Here is an 8077-nt window from a genome sequence, read left to right on the forward strand (position 1 = left end):
GTTTTAGAACAGCGCATTTACAGTTCTAGACAGTAAAGGTAAAACTAGACTTATTAAAAATTATCTACTACTAACACACACACACACAAAAAAAACACACAGAGAGAGAGAGAGAGAGAGAGAGAGAGAGAGAGAGAGAGAGAGAGAGAGAGAGAGCTCTGAGTCTTTAAGTCGACTCTTCTGAATACATTACCCTTAATAAAAGAAATAAATAGTTGGGAAAATATGAGTGTGTGACGATTACAAACGTACGGAGGGAGAGAGAGAGTGAGAACTATGTAAAAATCATTGACCGTTAATCAGCAACACCTCCTGTCACATTACTTGTGGAGTTTAAAAGAAAGATGAGAGGAAAGAATTTTTTGTAATTAGTTTATTATTGTTATATTATTATTATTTGAAAATATTAATTAACATATAACATATGCATGTACCATAAAAGTTCTATCATTTCAGTAAGAGAGAGAGAGAGAGAGAAAGAAAGTTGTTTTTACTTGAAATGAAATGGAAAGGTTATTTCTTTAAAATACTGAAATACTATCACATGAATTGTGAGTGCATACATGTACCATAAAAATTCTCTCGTCAGTAAGAGAGAGAGAGATAGAATGGTTATTTTTATTTAATTTACACTTAAAAGCTTGCAAACTTATAAATTACATAATAAATTAAGCAAACACTTTTGCAGGGTTTTTCCAGGACTTGAAAATGATGTGTTTGCATGCTTGTGAAATACTCGCATATGATAATTGCGTAAGATTGAGGTATTACTGTAGCATAGTATTCTCTGGAGGGATTTGTTGAGAATTCTTTTCTTTGTTGCACCGCAAAAAACACCATTGGCGACTATCTTGGGGAGATGAATGGCCAATTGTTCCTCCAATGGCTGACATCGCCACTTTTACCATCAATGTCCTTGTAATAGACAATGTGCCATACCATATTAACAGAGGATAGTCATTGCCCTACTTCTGCAATATTTTATAATCAAAACTAGCCCACTATGACCCCATTTTCTTGTTATTAAATAAAAACATACAAAGATACTGTCCTATTGTCAGTACTCTATATACTTGCATAACACGCGATCTCGCATATCATGCGACCCCCAAATTTTCACCCTTAAAAAATTATTTTATCACGTATCTCACGTATCATGCGAGTTAAATTTATGAGACCAGATAACAATGGGCTAACCTCTTCCTCCTCGTTATCTATTCCATTTTTTTAATTAGGCTAACCCCTTTTCCTCCATCTCTTAATCTATACCATCTTGTAGTTAAGTTTAAAAAAGTAAAAGAGAATGCCAAAAGTATTTGTAGTAAATTGATTATACTTGGTTTGGAAAAACATAGCATACAGCCAGAAACAGCTGATTTGCTATGAACAACCAATCTGATAACAGCCTTTTTGCTTGCATTTCAACCATCGTACAATAGTAAAAAAATTACCATAGTTATATTTTACATTACAGGTAGTAGTCGACTTACTACTGCAATTGGTTATGACCAACCAGTCACAAATCGATTAGGACGTAATTCGGGCAGTGTTAATTTTCCGTAAGAATATTATACTAGCCTACACTTGGGTAATCAGTACCATCTTTACATATAGGGTAGCCTAGCCTACACTACGCAGCATACTTTATACATGTATGGCATAGTAATTATTAATTACAGCTAATACTCTAGGTTCAATGCACATTGGCTTATGATAATTGAGTACAAAGAGAAATTGATTAACATTAACAAGTTAGCCTCACGTATATGATGATGATATCGTGGTACATATATCGTATATAGTATACAAATACAGTAGCCTAGCTACATATACGATATAATTTAGTAATTTATTAATATAAGCCAATTTTGGAGGTTCAATACATTCTGACTATGTCATATCAGTTGAAAAAAAAAATGGACACGAAACGGGAATCAGATTCGGACCGACATCGGCATCCTAATTGAGCGATGTCAGGCTGCTTGACGGCTAGTATATTTACGAAATAAAAACACAATGAATATGTATCTTTTCTGTGATTCTTTTAAAACGTTATGCATTACAGTATCCAATAATATTGTATGTATTCTCACATTATTATATCATAAAATACTAACAAAGCTGTCAGTGTTTTGGATTAGAAATCAGCTGATGGCGAATAAGAGTTTATTTCTCCATATTTAACTCAATTCGGAGCGAATTGCCTTTCTTCTAGTTAGCGTAAAATATCTAGACACTTTACTCATATAAGACAAGGTAATTTGTTTTTAAGTCGAAATATGAATTAAATATGTCTCGTGAACTAAAGTGTTTTTTTTTTCCCCCTCTCGTTAATAGATTGCATCGTGGGCATGTTTGTGTAAGAATATTATGTGATTCTGTTCGCTACTTTCACTATTTCATCGTAGTATGAACCTTTACCGTTTCGTTACTTATCTTTTATCGGCGTGAAAACAACAGTAAAATGTGTTTTTTGAAGACCTGAAGTTCTGATTAAAATTATTTTCTCTCAATTTTATCTAAGGTTATGTTTGATGGCATAAGTTTACTGGAGTTATATCTTTTTTACCAATGCACAATAATAGTGCTATATGGATGAAACTCGCAAACTTCAGCATAGTGCCTTCAAACTCAACTGTAAACAAAATGAGAGAAATGTGTTTTAATCAAAACTATTGGGCATGAAAAGAACACATATTACTGTTTTCACTCCAATAAAAGAAAATACGTAAAGCTCGTAGTATTCTGACAAGATAAAGTGAAAATATTGAATGGAATATGTTGATTTTTGTTTACACAATAAACATGCCCTCAGTGCCATCTACTAACGAAAAAATAACTAAATTTCGTTCATAAACGATATGTTTTTAAGTGATACTTCCATTTGAAAACACTTTGTATAACTTAAAATAACCTTGCCTCACATAAATAAAGTATCTTGAGATTCATTTGCTCTAACTAGAAGCAAGAAAGTTGCTCTGATTTGAGTAACATAGCAAAACAAACTTACTCACAATTGCCCTCAGCTGATTTTCAAACCAAAACATGATTGCTATGTTTGTATTTTATATTACAATCAAAAATAGTAATATAATATACGTACATATAATATTATTGGATGCAGTGAAGTAAAACAACTTTTTAAAAGATCCATGGAAAAGATGCATATCCATTATGCTTGTATTGTATCATAAGATGCTAATATATGATTATTACATACTCAAATTTTATATTTCATGTAAGATGCGACCCCCTTAAAATCAGCTCCAAAATTAGGGCTTCAAAAGTCGTATGATACACGAGTATGTACGGTAATTCAAAATATAAAAAGCCATATCGTACTACACTCTTCCATTCATAAGTCTGAGACGGAAACGGTACAGCTGACACACATGAAGATATTCAAGAAAACCTATGTGACAACAGGCTTGAAATGGTTAGGAGTTTACAAATATAGATCTTAACTAGAGTAAATGAAACTGCATTATAGTCCATTTTATATAGTGTTTTCATTTTACTAATTTTTGAGAACTAATTGGTGCTTTGTTTTTCCAGGTCCTCACAGAGATTGATGTAAAGCTAAGAGGCTTAAAGTCAATGATGCCTGCAATCATACCAGAGTCTGAAAAGACAGTATCAAAAACTACCACCAAGACAAGCCCATCTGATGTTTCTAATAAAGAGAATACGCCCAAGTCAGCATCAGTTGCCCCTAATCCCTCCAAAACTTCAGGAAACAGTTATTATACATCAACAGGAACAGGTGGTTCTGAAGCTTCAAAATATTCGTCCAGTGGTTCTGGTAGTACAGCATATCCATCTAGTGATTCTGGCACTTGGTATTCACAAGGGAAGGGTAATGCAGCATCAGCTTATGCAACACAATCTACAGACACCAAGAAAGCACCTCCAAACACTAACTATACCTCTCAACCTCCACCAAAAACAGGCTATTCAACAAACACTAAAGCCAGTACTGGTTATACAAATGATTATTCTTCTTATAACATGACTCAAACCCAGGCTCAAAATCCACCAACTCAAACCCAGACTCAAAACCCACCAACTCAAAATCCACCAACTCAAAATCCACCACCAATAAAAGATGCAGGGGGTTATCAAGCCAAACCTCCTGTGGGATATTTCTCTCAGCCACCATATGGTCAACCTCCAGCAGCTGTCATGGGTATCATTTCCACAGCACCACCACCACCTCCACCAGTGGATAATTCTGGTTATGCAGGTTATGGGAACCAATATTCAGGTGGATATGGGGTAAGTGCATTTTTTTTTTTTTTTTTTACTAAATTTTTCTAAAAAATATATATGCATTAATATTCTGGTAGGCTAGTGATATATTAATAGCTAATATTCCAGGTTATAGTTTGTTGTTTACTATTTTAACATTATATAATGTGAGAACTATGATAGTTTTTTATGTAGGTTCTGAAGTCTTCTAAAATTTCCATAATTTGATGGGTACTAATATTAATTAGGTTGGTAATTTTTTTAAACAAAACTCTCAAGTCTTCAAAACTGAAATTAAGGTTACTTTGTTGATTACATTTATTTATTTTTCAATGTCTTAGTACTCGCTGTTGTATAGTATTGAAAAAAAATTCCTCTTTGCAGAATTACTACAACACTGGACCTCCAGGGCCACAAGCTAATGGTTACCCCATGAAATATTAGATTTAATTATTTTTTAAACTTGACCACAATACTACTGCTGTTATTGTACACTTAGGGGAGTTCAGCGTAGTCCCAAAAATGATTGTTAATCCCCATGAGGAGTGATAGTATTGTAAAATTCAGGATTTCACTTTTCATAGTAGGGTTTCTTTATGAGCGTTACATGCTTAGATGTAAGTGTTCAGACCAGAAAATCTATTCTTAATTGTAATGATATAATGTTTTATGAAAATTGTTGTTTGTTTGCCCTTCATTTCACCATCAATAGAATTACATTATTTTTTCTTTTAGTAGTAATGATTTTTAATTCTTCTCAATTATTATACAAAATATAACTTTTCCAGATTAAAGTATTCGTATTGCTGTTTTTATCTTTAATAGCATTAATTTCATGTAAAGGATGTATCATAAAAGATTCAAGTTTCTCACTCATGCCCTTATGGTTTATTTTCACGTTTTGACTGGTAAACCTCATGCCTCATGCCATTGGAGATTGTACAACTTTTTTTTTTAAATAACAGCATGGCTGATAAACCTGATCAAGCCCCTGAAGGTTGTACAACTTATTTTTAATGTCAATAAATGTATTGATAGTTCATTGTTGTGTTAGTGGCACTCAATAAATATTACTATATTCCTAAGTTCAATGAATAGCAGTATGTCAAATACTACTACAAAATTAAATAAGAGCCCATTATTGGCCTGTCCACACTAGCAGGCATGCCTGTTGTGCACACGGTCCGGCTGTTAATATTTCTTCTTGCTTCTGAAGCAGTGTTATCAGACAATCACATCGTTCTGGCTACATACTCAGTCGGTAAGTGTAGTGGAATGGGTTTATGGGAACAGTTTGCCTGTCAGGCAGTGCCCACTAGTGTGGACAGGGCCTAAGAAGTGATGCCATTTCTGTGGGCTTAAATAATAGTGTACACCTCAATACTCCTAAATGAAAATGTGTGTTATGTTCACTAACTGAATATGTGCAGAGATTGCCAGCAGAACCACTCTTCACCTGGCTGTGCACCAGTGAAATAAAAACCATGTCTCGATAAAAAGAAGTGCTGATGGATCAACTGTGTAGTAAAACTCGGCTAGCCACGTGTTCTTGGTACGGTTATAGGCCTCAGATGCAGTGGGAATCTGCATGTGTATGTGGACATATTTTTTCAGAGAAGCAGAAAATCCATTGAAAAGAGAAACCAAACATCCACATAGCCCAATGCAGTAAAGTATTCCATGGGAGAGTTATCTCAAGACTTTGATTCAGGTATCTTTAACAGTGCATCTGAGGAGATTGATGAATCCGACTTGAGATCACAGAGTTACCAATTCTTTGGCTCTTCAAGGTGAATCACTATGCTTAATAATACCCTTTCAGCTTTTACTTTACTTCCAAGACAATAGAAAATCCATTGGCATTTGGACAGCACTTATATTTAAAGCTTTAGGCCTGTGATCTGGCTGCAGGTTGGTGAACAGAGATGGCAGGGAAGTAACATACTTCTGGACACAAACTCTACTGCTATCTCAATACTGGCATATTTCTTATGGTAATTAGCTCCAAGACACTTGTGACATAAATATAACTTTTATTGTCAAGCACAGTCTTGGAATTGATAAAAACTTCTGAGCTTCTGTCAGATTAGAGCCTCAAAAGGGATTCTGTTGACTAGTAACAACTTCAGCCCCTGCCAAGTATCCTGGTGAGACTACAGTCACTGGTGCAAAGACTGGCATTGTTTAGTTTGTTTGTATGGTGTTTTTACGTTGCATGGAACCAGTGATTATTCAGCAATGGGACCAATGGCTTTACATGAATTGCAAATCACGTTGAGAGTAAATTTCTATCACCAAAAATACACATCTCTCACTCCTCAATGGAATGCCCGAGAATCGAACTTGTCGATGTTAACTGAAGCTACATACAAAATACAACCCTGAAAGTGCTGCAGTAACAGAAAGCCTCTTATTTGAGCATGGCTGCATTTATCATGCTCATGGTTGTTGTAGTCACCTTGAATTGAAACTACTTCAAGTGAGAAATCTTGATCACAAGCTATTTGAAGATAAAATAAAATTTTTATTTTAATAAAATAAAGTTTTAATTATATTTACTAGGTAATTATATTGCGTAAAGCTTCACTCATATGAAGCTAAAAATTTTGAAATTTGCAGTAGACTTTAGTTTGGGTAGGTTAATCGGGCCCAGCCACTTTCAGGATAAGGAAGGAACAACGCAGCCGAGAGTCTCCAATTCTTTTGTATCCTTATGTCCATATGAGGGAAGAAAGGAGGGCTTTGATTCATAATTACTTGGCAAGTATAAAAAACCTATTTTATTATACAAATGTAATTTTTATGTATATGTAACTTGTAAAGTAATTATATGATTGAATTCCCCATTGCACTGGAGGTGGGAAACTATGGACTTTCTATTCCCAAACATTATTCATGATAATGAGTTAGAGAACATGAAATCGCTAGCATTGATAAAATGCTTGTTCATTACCTGTTAAGAGCTGCTGCAGCTAGATACTACCTCTGGTCAGCACTCATCTTAACAGTTTAGGGTGTGGCCAAGTAGCCCTGAAAAAAATCACTGATGTCCAGTACTGGCCTCCATCCCCATGATGCTCTGGGTACCACAAAGAGACAATTGTAGAAATCCTCTGAACTGACTTCTTCAACTACTTTGATGGCTTCCTTCTGGAGGAGGGATGAGACTTAGTTTGAGAGAGCCAAAGATCTCCGAGTCTATTGAGTAGGCAGTCAACATGATAGGCGAGCTGACTACAAGAGGTTTCTCCTTGAATGATATGGAATAACCTTCATTCAACACTACCACAATCCACTCCTCTCATATGCCATCTCCCATAAATGGCAGACCCTGACTCCTACTGGCACATGGAGGGAAGGAACTTCACTTTTAGGGGGAAGGCTGGGTGGAAGTCTGCTTAAAATGGCACCACAAGAAACAGGTTCGTCCTGGGTCTATAACGTCTTGATCTGCCACTAGGAAAGGGCTGAGGCTGAAGAGGAGACACTCATCTGGAATTAACCGTAGAAAATTCACTAGGGCATCTCGAAGAGTGAGATAAAAGGTCTTGTGTATTTTTTTTTTTTTTCTTGAGATCTAAGGCAATGTCACTGATGATGGATTGTGGGAAGAGGTGTTGGCAATCGAGAGGTGAAAACAACAAAGCTGACTTCTGAGAGGCCATGATGCTCTTCAAGGTCAGCAAACACCAAAGTTCTCTCTTTTTGAGCACCCATTGCAAAGAGGGACAATTTCTTGTGTGCCATGCCTAATACCCTTATCAGTGCACAAGGTAAGATCCATAATTTGGCAGAGGTGAAGGCTGACTTTCGAGAAGAATCAATGAGC

The 8077-nt window shown here is 35.5% G+C and overlaps 1 protein-coding gene across 1 annotated transcript in view; it reads left to right on the forward strand.

Annotated features, from left to right (window-relative positions):
* LOC135225073 (uncharacterized) overlaps nucleotides 1–3578 on the forward strand; it is a 73429-nt gene extending 69851 nt beyond the window's left edge. The window contains exon 11 of the mRNA XM_064264334.1: nucleotides 3556–3578. The gene's annotated coding sequence lies outside the window, so the exon portion shown is untranslated. The remainder of the gene's footprint in view (nucleotides 1–3555) is intronic.
* Nucleotides 3579–8077: the final 4499 nt, after the last annotated feature.

Source organism: Macrobrachium nipponense, chromosome 12 (assembly GCF_015104395.2).
Source record: "Macrobrachium nipponense isolate FS-2020 chromosome 12, ASM1510439v2, whole genome shotgun sequence".
In the NCBI taxonomy this organism is placed as follows: domain Eukaryota; kingdom Metazoa; phylum Arthropoda; class Malacostraca; order Decapoda; family Palaemonidae; genus Macrobrachium; species Macrobrachium nipponense.